This window comes from Hylaeus volcanicus, chromosome 3, assembly GCF_026283585.1.
Source record: "Hylaeus volcanicus isolate JK05 chromosome 3, UHH_iyHylVolc1.0_haploid, whole genome shotgun sequence".
NCBI classification, from domain to species: Eukaryota; Metazoa; Arthropoda; class Insecta; order Hymenoptera; family Colletidae; genus Hylaeus; species Hylaeus volcanicus.
In genome coordinates, this window is record NC_071978.1 from 13921607 (window position 1) to 13935434 (window position 13828).

The 13828-nt window shown below is 36.6% G+C and overlaps 1 protein-coding gene across 2 annotated transcripts in view; it reads right to left on the reverse strand.

The window, feature by feature from the left end:
- The window catches only part of LOC128873847 (glypican-6), a 249098-nt gene that overhangs the window by 233525 nt on the left and 1745 nt on the right, over positions 1–13828 (reverse strand). Inside the window, exon 1 of one of the 2 annotated variants that reach the window (XM_054117769.1) lies at positions 13052–13200. The exons of the other annotated variant lie outside the window; for it this stretch is intronic. The gene's annotated coding sequence lies outside the window, so the exon portion shown is untranslated. Of the gene's footprint in view, positions 1–13051; positions 13201–13828 lie in introns of those variants that run through there. 2 annotated transcript variants of the gene reach the window in all.

Consider the following 13828-nt stretch of genomic DNA (forward strand, 5'->3'; position numbering starts at 1 on the left):
ATATATATACATATTGATCATTTTTATTTTGTATAATTATGTATATATTTATTGAATTTATTCACCATACAGTGAATAATAGGTAGGTAGGTGAAGATAGGTACATATTTATTAAATTAATACTCTGATATTATTTACCACTCCTTTAAGCATAAATTCTTCAATCCAGAAACAATATGTTCCTCGATTTGGGGAAAAAATTTCCCTGCTAATCAAAATTTATAATTTCAAAAATAACACTAAATCGAGATAAAAATAAAGATACCTGCGCAATCCATAGTGAATCGATACCAGTTATTTAAAAGAATTAAAATAGACGAGTGACGCCAATCGCTACCTATACATCAAATACGCTATTCTCGCTCCAATTTATTATTTAATTATAGCTCTTTCCCCCGATGAAAAATGCGAGATTTTCAGTCGTTGCTCGAAGCGAGATGGCGCAAGCTAATTTATCAATAAACATTATCAATTGCATAAAATATAATACATAAATATACATATGTATATTGTATTTTATATAATTGATAATTTATTATTATTTCTATTATTACTGTCTTATGTAATTGATATATATACATATTGATAATTTTTATTTTATATAATTATGTATATATTTATTAAATTAATACTCTGATATTATTCACCATAGAGTACCACTCCTTTAAGCATAAATCCTTCAATCCAGAAACAATTTGTTCCTCAGTTTGGGGAAAAAATTTCCCTGCTAATAAAAATTTATAATTTCAAAAGTAACACTAAATCAAGATGAAAATAAAGATACCTACGCAATCTATAGTGAATCGATACCAGTTATTTAAAAGAACTAAAATAGACGAGTGACGCCAATCGCTACCTGTACATCAAATACGCTATTCTTGCTCCAATTTATTATTTAATTATAGCTCTTTCCCTTCGATGAAAAATGCAAGATTTTCGGTCGTCGCTCGAAGCGAGAACTCGCACATTACGAGCCACCATCGAAGAAAAGGTGTGCTAGTTGTATTAAGTACAACGGATCGAGTATTATGCGCAGCTTAATCGCGCAATGGAATCTGCTTTATTGAAATGTCGTGTAATTAAGATGGAGGGAACGTCGACGATATTTAATATCCTCACGGTGGTTTATAATTAATCGTAGAAAAAGAGAAGGTGAACGCATCGAAAAGCCGTGGCCCTCGTTTTCCGTATCCTTAAAAGGCGCGACAATTAATGCTGGTACCGGTTCCCCCGTACCCTTTAATGAAGAAACATATCGTTTATCAGACCCGATACAGTATAACATGACCCATAAATCAATTGTTCGGACGCTGTAATAGCGCCTAGTATCGATTTCGTTTATGTACCTACAACCGGGCGAATTAACGATCCTGCCACTAACGCACTTTGCGCTGCAATCGAATAAAGAGATTCTTGTAATCGATACGCGCCTCTATGCTTCCTAGCTCGTAAAAGGCGCGTAACATAAAATCGTAGCAGGTAGTATTATACTATAAAACGTTGCATTTTTAACGAAAACTCTAATTGAAAAATACTCGAAGACGTCTCCGTTAACACACTGTATCTACCTTTTTAATAATTGAAGCAATAATATTTATTTTAATGTATCGAAAGACTTTCGTTTTCTACAGTAAATGATTTTATGCATTTATGGTGTATTCGAATACGAAAAACGTGTGCAGGATAACTAAAAAAACCTACATAAACTATTGTATATATTTTAGGGACCTTTAATACATCGAAAGACTTTCATTTTGTATAGTAAATGATTTTATGCATTTATGGTGTATTCGAATACGAAAAACGTGTGCAGGATAACTAAAAAAAAGGGGACATTTACATAAAATGAAATATACAGTGGGTGTAGAAAGTATTCGTACGCCGATCAATTTCCGAAAAAACTATGTGAAATTGTAGTTTATTAACTCGACAAAGATATTACTTCGTTGTGTATACATTCAACATCTGTTGGATACATTTTTCGTTTATTCCTCAAGAAAGACATTATTTTTGATAACAGAATTGTTTAATAAAACTAAAGGACTAAGAGAATTATATTTTCATTTTCTATTTTATTTTTATTATTCTTTAGTTAATTTAAATGAACTCTTTGAATACTTTATCCTTTACAAGTGATTCGATAGAAAACATTGTATAGCAGATAAATTTAAATACACAACATGTTATTAGAAAAAAAGTATTAACGACCGTTCTACCTGGACAAATTGAAATAGTATTTATAAAGTAAACGAAATAAGAGCATTTATCGGTATAAATTGTTAACTGCATTAAATGGTATCATAAACTTGAAACACACAAAGAATGTATAATTAAAACTTTCATTTATAATATGTTAATAATAATAATAAAATAACGTTAAAAATACTCTGCTATTTAAATTTTATACATAAATGTTTCCTTCGAGTAAATCTCACTTCATTGACATACAGTGGGTGTAGAATGTATTCGTAGATCGATCAATTTCCCAAAAAACTTTTGTGTGAAATTGTAGTTTCTTAACTTCCTTTTTTATAATCAATGATATTTTACATATACTCGGAAGTCTCTAAGATAGATATAGTCCAAACAACATTTACTAGTTAATATAATTTGTGAAATTACCAAAAAAATGCGAAAAGTGGGTAAAAGCATAGAAGCAACAAGTATTTGTACGATTCTTATGACGAGAACCATTTATAGTAGAGTTTGTAACGTAAACACATTAGTTTATTGCTCCGTACGAATTAGAAAACATTAAATTTCCAGTAACGTACTTTTAAACAGTTGTGCGAATACTTATTGCTTCAACATTTCTATCGATTAATTGTTTTTTTCTTGTTAATTTCGCAACTTACATAAACAGCTATATTTTTTTGTAATCTATCTATCTAGAGATTTCCGAGAATATGTAGAATGTCATTGTTTATTAAAAATAGATTAATAAATTACAATTTCACATAGTTTCTTTGGAAATTTATCGGTGTACGAATACTTTCTACACCCACTGTAAATGAACATCGATGAGTTATCTCATTTTCCTCCGTTTCTATCTTTTCCTCGACTTCTCCTGAAAAGTCTGGGACAGTACCGACTTCGGTTTATACTTTGTGCTTCCGTCGGCCATTGTTCTCGTCAGGAACACGCCGACGTCGCCTCTTTCCTTAATTATTCTCGGTTCCCTCAGCCGGGAAGAATAATTTCATATCGAGGCATTAACGTTCTACACAACGGGAACAGTTTCAACGAAACTCCGTTGATCACCCGGGCTTTTATCAGTATTCCTCTCGACATTTTGCAGACAATTGTATCGCTCGAATATTATTAGCGTCGAGTCGCAAAATAAATTGCGCGGGTGAACAATCAATAGAAATGGAGATTCAACATCCATTCTTAAGAAATAGGTGTTAAAAGTTGATAGATCTAAGCAAAATAAATATGAGTTGTAATAGTGCAGGGGGAGGTAGTGATGAACATAACCCTAGACTTCGAATAAATATAAAATTTACCAATATGTGTGTCTCGTTTCTTATTTTCAACATTTTCCAAAGAAGCATGTTGGAGAAATAATTTCATAAGTTGGTGCTGCTTCAGTTAGCATAGGTGCCAACACTGAGAGAGAAGAATGTGTGTGAGTGTGAAAGTATCCGCTTCAGATCTTGTATGAATGTTAGAGCGAACAGACGTATATTTTGTTAAGAATAAAAAAAAAAACTGTACAAACGTGGTTTGAGAACCGATTCTGTATTGAAGAATATCGTGTATAATTATTGCAGATATCGAGTGCAATATCAGTGTACCAAATTCGTTATATAGTAGAATATATTTTCTTTATATTATTTTTTTAACAAACGTTAAATAGCTGCGCACGCTTTATTTCGTTCCTGAATATACCTCAACAAAGCAAAATCCTAGAATGCCTATCACTGGTGAGTGGAATGCTCGACTGTGACCAAAAGGATCTCGAGTTCGAATCTCCCACGATCCAAATTGGGTTTTTCATTAGTAACAAGTAATAATACTAATAGGCCAATCAATAGAGCATTTTTGTGTGACAAAAATAGTAACAGCAAACCGATTATGCAGTTACATAGATTAATAGGTATATGTTTTCCACTTCCAACTCTGTTCCGTTTCCTTGTTATTTACAATTTAATGCTAAAAAATCGTGATTTTTGTCGTTTTTTGCCTATAAATTTTAAACTAATGCAGTAAAATCAATGCTTTAATGAGATAAAACGTAGGTGATGAAAATACCTACAGAATAAGACCTCGAACGTCTCGATTGGATAATGAGGAACGGAGAAAAATGTAGAAAACCGGAAAATCAATCACTACTTGTTCCCAAAAGGCCAGCGCTTCAGTTTAAAAAATGGCGAAGATACAAATTTTTGAAAAAACGCCGAATTTTCCAGTTTTCCAGATTTTTCTCCGTTCCTCATTATCCGATCGAGACTTTCAAGGTCTCATTCTATAGGTATTTTCATCACCTACATTTTATCTCATTGGAGCATTGATATTGCTGCATTAGTTTAAAATTGATAAGCAAAAAACGACGAAAATCATGATTTTTTAGCATTAAATTGTAAATAACAAGAAAACGGAGCAGAGTTGGGAGTGAAAAACATATACCTATTAATCTACGCATCCCCTTTTTTGTAATTGTACAATCGGTTTGTTGTTACTATTTTTGTCACAAAAACACTGTTTTAATTCTCTACCGATTGGCCTATAACAACAGTAATAACTACCAATTTCAAAAAATAAAACTGTTCCAATATTTCGGCTAGAAAACGTCTAATCCTAAACTACCCCTTAAGTATCCTTTTCTAAGCCCCGCAGCTGGCTCTCCACCCAACCCTTAGACCTCTCCGATGTAATATGCCTTTCCTCGACGCTCATAATTCGTCCAGTCATTCTCTCCTCGGTGGAGGGCACCCTTGGACACCTGTGTGGCCTTCCAAGTCCCGAGTCTCCGACCTATTCGCCCCCATTGTTAAGTAATTTCCCCTCCCTCTCCGTAGAATCCTTCGGGATGAATTCGAAGGGAAACGGAAGGGAATCAATAATGAAACATCTCGAGGGCCCATGGGTGGTCCCCTTCGGCCTCACCAAACGTGTTGGAATAAATTCAGTCGACTATTAGACGAACCTGGAGCGATGAAGAACTCCTCAGCATGGCAAGAGTATTAATCTCTCGCTATCAAGTTGAAATGACTTTGCGCAATGGCGGTGCTCGCGATTCCAGATAGCGAGGCGAGCGACTTGCGGTCGCGGAACGTTCCTTCATACTCTGTCCGACACGCTGGGATATTTGTTGATGTCACCTCGGTGATCCTAAGCACTGACAAAGGAGGAAAGCCTGTCGTGGTGCCTGTTCTCTCCCGGTCCGCTGGTAAGTCGCCATCAATTTTATCTACGGTGTTATCTGAAGCTTTCGCGATTGCTGCTATCTCGGGGGAGATATTCGCGGGATATTCACTCGAAGAGACGGTCGATTGAAGGTCTAAGGCTTGCTTGATACACTCTATATCGATACAACTCGGGATTCTAAAGATTGTAAAAAATTGTAGTGTTTCATTTCTACAGACCGCGACAAAACTATAAGACATATGCAAAATTCGATGAAAATTCTATATAAGTCTTGAGTTTTGTCTTCCTTCATTCATAATGTTACTGTTTACATCATATAAAAGTATATTCACGTTTTCGCCTTGACACTCTTTAAACGGCCATAACTCCACTAAATTACAGTGCGAACTTAAAAATCAATACACCATTCGCAAAATCAAAAGTTATTACGTAGGTTTAATAAGTGAAAAATTAGGTCAAACTTTACATTGTGACAATTTTAAAAAATTTAACTTTTTCTCTATCCGTTTTTCGAGTTTAAATACATAGTTGTTTGGCGGACACTCCTCGGGAAAAACTTCCTCGAAGTCTCAGTTTTTGAATGGTATTGTCAATAAAAATTCTACGGTGGTATTTTAGGGAGAAAATGACGTTTAAATGCAGAAAATCGTGGGTTTTTAGGTGAAAATCGACATTTTTTAACAAAAACCGATTTGTCACTTTGAAATTAACTTGACATCGGGTTTAATGTATTTTTTAGTGACACTCCCAAGCCTCCCCAATTAGGAAAAGAAACGATTTTTTGACACCTCAAGCCTCTCCCAGCCGTGTGTAGAGCCTCAGTGCGAGGTGAATAATAATTGTTTTTGAACATGTATCCATAGAATTTTCGGTTTTTGAGACTATTTAATAAAAATCAATCTCGGTGTACCGATAAATGATATGGAGATTGGAACACGATCGATTTCACAAAGCAAACAATTGATGTTTTCGACGCAGGAGAACCGATAGTTTTAATCGAGGAGGTGGGCATTTTGAACGCTTTTCTGCATTAAAACGTCATTTTCTTCCTAAAATACCACCGCACAATTTTTTTTTGATGATACCGTTCAAAAGCTGAGACTTCGAGGAAGTTTTTCCCAAGAAGTGTCCGCCAAACAAGTATGTCTTTGAAACCGAAAAACGAATACAGAAAAAGTCAAATTTTTGAAAATTTTCACAATGTAAAGTGTAACCTAATTTTTCACTCGTTAAATCTACGTAATAAATTTTGGTTTGGAATCAGAGAGATGGCAAATTTAACGCTCTTTCAAATGGTATACTTAGTTTTAAGTTTGCACTGTAATTTGGTGGAGTTATGACCGTTTAAAGAGCGTCAAGTCGAAAACGCAGAAGAAAAATTAAAAGTGAAAATACTCGAGAATAAGGCGACACAAAGAAAATGTCTAAGAGTAATTTTTTGTTGGAAATTTGTTGAAAAATTGACACCCTGTGTATGTCCGAACTTATACGTAGACACCCTGTATACATAATAAAAAAATATAAGTTTGTCCCGAAAGTTTCTTTTCTTCTATTAATAATTAATATATACACAATATTTTATGTCTTATGTTACATTACTGAATTGTGTACGATTTATTTCGCTTCATTACTGTTACAGCATCAATGGCTAAGAAATTAGATTGTCTATTTATATAAACACTGCCATAGAAAATAATTGAACGCAACTCACGAAAGAAACTTTTGGGACAACCTAATATATAATTCCCTTTCCCAAAGACGAAAGAGAACTCGTGTTAACGCTCCAACAGCTGCGTCAGCCCCGAAGACAGAGGCCGCAGCGATCATAGTCGGATTGGCGCGTCACGAGACCGAAAAGTGGCATCTTTTGTGAGATAACGAGTCCCCGTGGCTCAGGTAGAAAAGCCTCACGCAGCTGGCTAGGTAAATGACACAGAGCGTTTGCGCCCGGGGGACCACCACAGAGGAAACGCGAAGCAAAAGCTCGTAAAAGTAAAAACTCAGGGTCAAGGCTAGCCAGCGCGGTCATCCCCCGGATGTCCCAATCCCTCGACTTATTAACCACTCGTTAAAACACCGGTTTTTTTTACGATCGATACGTTATAGTCGAACACGCGCGTCCGTTGGGAGGTTTCGTGGTGGCCCCCAGGGGTCTCGGGATTAAATAGAAGTGCTGATTGATTTAGATTAGTTCCAACAGTTTCCGCGGCACAAAGTGCTCTCCGTTAACCAATTGATCGCGTCTGGGAACTGTCACCGTCTCGTCACCGTTGACGGAAACCAGGACAAAGAGAAGACGCGAGGATTGGCATCCTTTAGAGTTAGCCACGGCTCTAACAACGTCCATCAGAGGTTCGAACATGTTCGAACTTGCGGCAACATCCCGAACAGATACCTCGGAGTTTAATGGACGGTGGACGCTGACGTTCGGTGATAAGTAGACTACAGATTTTTACGCATTTATGGCGAAAGTAGGAGGAAATTGTTGAAATAGGATTTTGTATATTATGGTTATTATGGTTGTCATATTGACCATTGTAGTAGATAGGTTGGGTAGACAACTTGACTAGCTATGTGATACAACAGTTTAAAGAGGTTGCTCAAGTAAGATAGATTTAAATATGTATATCCACATGTACCCACTATATAAAATAAACCAAGTTATATTATATTGTATAGAAAAAATAAGTATTTAAAGTCTTCCACATTATTTTAACAAAAATAATGAAATATGTGAAAATTTCATAAATGCAAAAATATGTAAAATATCTGTTGAAATATACAGTACAAAGAAATATAAGTAAACAAGTGTATGTGTGAGTGTGCATGCATCGTATGGTTCTCTAACAAGAGAACGTCTCTTCTTCGTTGTCTTATGTCCGGAAAGTGGACACACGTTTTATTTCACCATGTAATTTCTAACGTTCAAATATAATATATCTAGTTTATAAGTTTCTATTAAAAGGTGCCTAATTGATTCGTTAATCCACGCCCTTAAATAATTAATATCAACAATAATTTACACGTTATAGACTTTAGAAGATAGGACAAACTTTTATTCGAGTTTAACTGCGTTTTCTGTTATCTGTGAAAATATGGATTTCCATAAACATCCGCATTCTAGTGATAAAATTCTAGCGAATACGAAGCGAGTCATTTATTTTAATCGTCCGAAAGCAAAATTTGTATTGGAATAATTCGGAACGAATACAATCAGTAGCTATTCGTAATGTTCTCTTGATGGAACAGTTGTAATTTTATTTGTTACGTGTCGAAATTATGAGAAAAAATTAACTTTGATTTTAAAATAATATTGCGTACCAGAAAGTTTGTACGAAACTCGCTCGAAAAATGCCAAGGAGCATGATCGCACAGTAGTCCGGATGGCCAAAATTAGAAGGAGTTTTCGGATCTTCGTGAAACTTGCTATTTTATGGTTATTTGGGCCGCAAATTAGGAATCTAGTATCAGAATTGCAATATTCAAAATGGCGGATCCAATGTGGTCGACATGAATATTAAAAAGTTGTTACATTTTCATGAAACTTGGTATTTAAGAGTTATTTGGGCCGCAAACTACGAATATAGTACCAGAACTGCAAAATTCAAAATGGCGGAACCAATATGGCTGACGTGTATATTCCAAAGTTATTAGATTTTCATGAAACTTGGTATTTAAGAGTTATTTGGGCTGCAAATTACGAATCTAGTATCAGACTTGCAAAATTCAAAATGGCAGATCCAATATGGTCGACATGCATATTAAAAATATTAAATTATTATGAATTTTTTATGGAATAGAATTTCTAGGTTTATAGGGCAACATAGTTAGAATACATTGGTAGAAATAACAATAATACATTAATGTTAAATTAAAATTAAGGATAATAAGGTTTGTTTTAATCCCGCGTAAACAGTCTTTTTTTCCTTATAAGCATGGACTTTAAATTTAAATAACTTAAAATGGCACAAATTTGCGCAACTTTTCTCAATTGGATATCAACCTGACATGTTACTTTATATCAAGAAACTTGGCAGAGCGTGTCACTCGGTGACTATCATCTTTGTTTTCCTTTCGATTTATCGAAAGATAACTAAAATTTATAACATATTGAGAAGGGAATTACAACAGTGAATCCAAAGATATTGTACTTTGTTCTTGTGGAAAATATTATGTTCATAACATCTACTTTTATGGTAAAATGATTTACATATGAATCTATCGAGGATAAACTTTCTGTGACACAATAAACATGCGCCACTTTTCACGATATCAAGGAGCATGAAATTTCGTCAACTTTGAACCTCTATATATCAGTAACCGATTACTATTTTTTAAAATTTCAAAAGGCATTTAATGCATTCATATGTATACAACACACAGATAATATTGAAAAAAGTGTGTTCGAAACTTGAAAAATTGCATTTTGCCCAGATTTTCGGCCATCCGGACCACTGTGGATCGCGCCCCGTCGATTACATGTCGAAAAAAGTTGAAGAGCTGAAGGGCAAAAAAAATGTCTATAACGGGTCTAAATCTAATATGGGGATTCATAATTTTATATGCGGCCCGCGGAGTTTGATCGATCGCACACAGGCGCAACTGACCAATTTTAAATCACTCTGAAACTAGTAGCATGCGACCGTGGATCTAGGTAAAACAAAGATAGCGGAGTAGGTAAACCAAAGAGCGTAAACGGTTTGCAACACTAATTTCAAATCGGTTGCGCCCGTGTGCGATCGGCCTCGTGATGCATTTCGAAAGTAGCTTCGTGAAGTTGGCACCCTCAAATGCAAATTTTGATAAAAATCAAATTGCATTCGTTTGTCCACGATTTGTCCACGTTTGTACAACCACAATTTTCATTTGTTCATCCTTCAGAAAAAAGTTACACCACAAACAAGCCATTTGAAGTCAACACACCTATATAGACTTCTTTTAGGGTTTTCTTAAAAAATGTGTCTCACCACATTTTCTCCACTAATGTTTTACGTTTGTCCAACAAGTACTTTTGTTTGTCCACCCCTCAGAAAAAAGATAGACTTCAATTAAGGAGAAAATGCAGCGATGCGTTCAGGCGCATACAGTCTTTGTCAGTTTTGTAGTTATTTATTTACATCTGGACAAAACCAGTAGTGTTTCTGTTCTGCGCAAACATAAATAATTAGCTACGAAATTGACAAAACGAGGACAAATGACCCGCAACCGAGCGTATCGCTGCAACTTCTCCTTAATTGAAGTGTATCTTTTTTCTGAGGGGTAGACAAATGAAAATATTGCTTGGACAAACGAAAAACACTGGTTTTGTCCGGATGTAAATAAATAACTACAAAACTGACAAGGACTGTACGCACCTGAGCGCATCGTTACATCTTCTCTTTGATTGAAGTGTATCTTATTTCTGAGGGGTGGACAAATGAAAATATTGGTTGGACAAACGTAAAACATTAGTGGAGAAAATGTGGTGAGACACATTTTTTAAGAAAACCCTAAAAGAAGTCTATATAGGTGTGTTGACTTCAAATGGCTTGTTTGTGGTGTAACTTTTTTCTGAAGGGTGGACAAATCAGAATTGTGGTTGGACAAACGTGAACAAATCGTGGACAAACGAATGCAATTTGATTTTTACCAAAATTTGCATTCGGAGGTGCCAACTTCACTAAGCTTTCGAAAGTGGCCCGCGAAATCATTTAGGTTGGCCACCCCTGGGTTAGAGCGTATTGTGAATGTTCTCTTTAGTTCACAATCTAGGGATGTTAACCCTATTCCAAGCTGGGATTTGCGAAGCTGCCGTGGCCGTGTGTACTAGATACAGCTGTCGCGATAAAACGTGAAATGAACTCCTCGACGCTTCTTTATTTTGTGTACCCTTTGCTCTTGCTACCTCGCGCTCTTCCTGGCTCTTTATCGCCCGCGAAACCCACGCGGCCTCCCTTTCATCTCGCCGATAAACTCGTGTGCGCGCACACAAAAACAATAACGGAAATAAACCATTCAAAGATGGCTGGACGAAAGCGCGATCGCGGGAATGACATACATAGGATATCCCTATACTCTCGTGGCCATAGATCAGAGATGGACAAAACTTTAGGCTTCGAATAAATTTCCAGTTTGCTGATATGGTTTGAATTGTTTCCTTATTTGTAAAATGTTCAAAATAGAGATGGCGTGAACTGCTACTTTTGAATCACTAGTGATGCAATCACGTTCATTCTCAATCACGATGATTTTTCACAGTGATTCGTGATTCTTCGTGATCGCTTCTCATTGGTAGATCAGAATCAGATCAGATCACTTTTCACGAATTATGTTGTTCTTAGATTATATATGTATTATAATATGGTCTAAAAGCAATGTTAATATCATTTTAATACAATTTTAATTTGACTCGTTTGTGGTTTCTTGAATTTCCGCTAAGGGGAGACAGCGAGACACTAACGATACAATTAACATGAAGATTGTATAAGGAGTCCTAACTGTGTAGTGTAGAAGTGTTATGAAAATCCCGAGCTTGAAGTTATGAATATTTCTACTACTCGCGGCGCAAGTGAGCACAGAGTACGATATATACATATATACAGGGTGTCCCAAAAATGTTGTAACACATTGAAAGGGGTAGTTCGGGAGGTGATTTGAAGCAACTTTTTCCTTAGCGAAAATGTTGTCCAAGGCTTCGTTGAGGAGATATTAACGGAAAACACTGACCAATCAGAGCGCGCGGATACCGTTGGAGCGGCCGCGGTAGCGAAGGCTACGAACTAAGCGGCCGCGTACAATGTCCTTCGATGCACGTCGAGTCGATTGTTCGCGTACAAGCGCGGCCGCTTAGCACATAGCCTTCGCTACCGCGGCCGCTCCAACGGTATCTACGCGCTCTGATTGGTCAGTGTTTTCCGTTAATATCTCCTCAACGAAGCCTCGGACAACATTTTCGCTAAGGAAAAAGTTGTTTCGAATCACCACCTGAACCACCTCTTTCAAGCTGTTACAACATTTTTGGGACACCCTGTATATCGTAGTCTGTGCGTACTTGAGCCGCGAGTGGGCGAAATATTCATAACTTCAATTTCGTGATTTTGCTAAGAATTTTCTAGTAACTTTCTTAGAGAGTTGGATCTCCTTATACAGTCTTCATGTTACACAGTCTTCATGACAATTAACATGAACCGCTTTTGAAACACCATCTTCCGGATCACGGTAGTGATCGAAGTTTAATCACGACTGTGATCGTGATTGTGTGATCACCGTAAAAAATCACTGTTAGTGATTTTTCACGCCATCCCTAGCTCAAAAGAGAAAGCAAGAGAAACGATTTTGGGAAACTTCAGGTAATTGTAATCTAGAGGTTTGCCCAACTCCGTGCAACGCTCTTATACGTCGCGAAAGATCGCGATCACGTTTCGCAAGTTGCAGATAAAGGAACGCAAATACAGTAGACAGCGAACTAACTTGTACACGAATCCTGCGATACCCCTTTTTATCGACAGCGTTAAGAAGAGTTCATTGACGCCATGAGTGACACAATTCTCAGGGAATTATCTTTACCAACAGCGATTACTATTTTCCGCGATTTAACTACCGTCGTCTCTTAAAAATGTCTGAATCGATAAAGAAAGTTCATTTAATGATACGATAAATGCCAAATTCCAACGTTTATCTGTACAATGAAACAGTTACGTACCTAACGTTCCGTTGTTCCCACGAGAATTCTAGTAATGCGTCATAATCTCGTTATCTACTCGGCGTAAGTAAATACACTTTTCAAGCTGGACGTATTTGATTGCACCAACTGATTAATTACACAAGCCCTCTCTGTGTTCACGCGAAATGTGTACGCACGCTACTGATAACCAAACACTTTCCATTACACGGGTACGTGGAACAAGGTTTAATACTAAACTAGTCAATAACACTTTCCCAAACATTCCTCCCTTGGGAGAAACGTTTCGTGTAAAAGAAATAGCCTCCGCGATGATACGCTGCGGCGTAAATAAATATCGAAGAAAGAAAAAAAAAGCTTAAGACTCACAGGAGCGTGTTTATTTAATTTGTGGCATTTTCAACGATTGGTCGTGCACATGACTCGAGAGTGTTCGTATGCGAAACTCCCGACGTGAGAACTTTCCAGAATTTTTCTTTCGTTCCTTTTCTTCCCAACTTGTTGCCCCAGCCGTTAAAGAAACATAGCTCATAATTCATCAGCCATAAATATTTCGTTGAACGTGTCTCCTCGCGAGTCCCTTCAGCAAAATTTCGCGAGATAAATCACCGATCTTCGTAAATTACGAACACCACGTTCCAGTCTCGAACATACAGGGTGTCCCAAAAATGTTGTAACACCTTGAAAAAGGTGGTTCGAGAAGTGATTGGAAACAACTTTTTCCTTAGGGAAAATGTTGTCCGAGACTTCTTTGAGGAGATATTAACGGAATACTTCGACCAATCAGAAGGCGCTCCA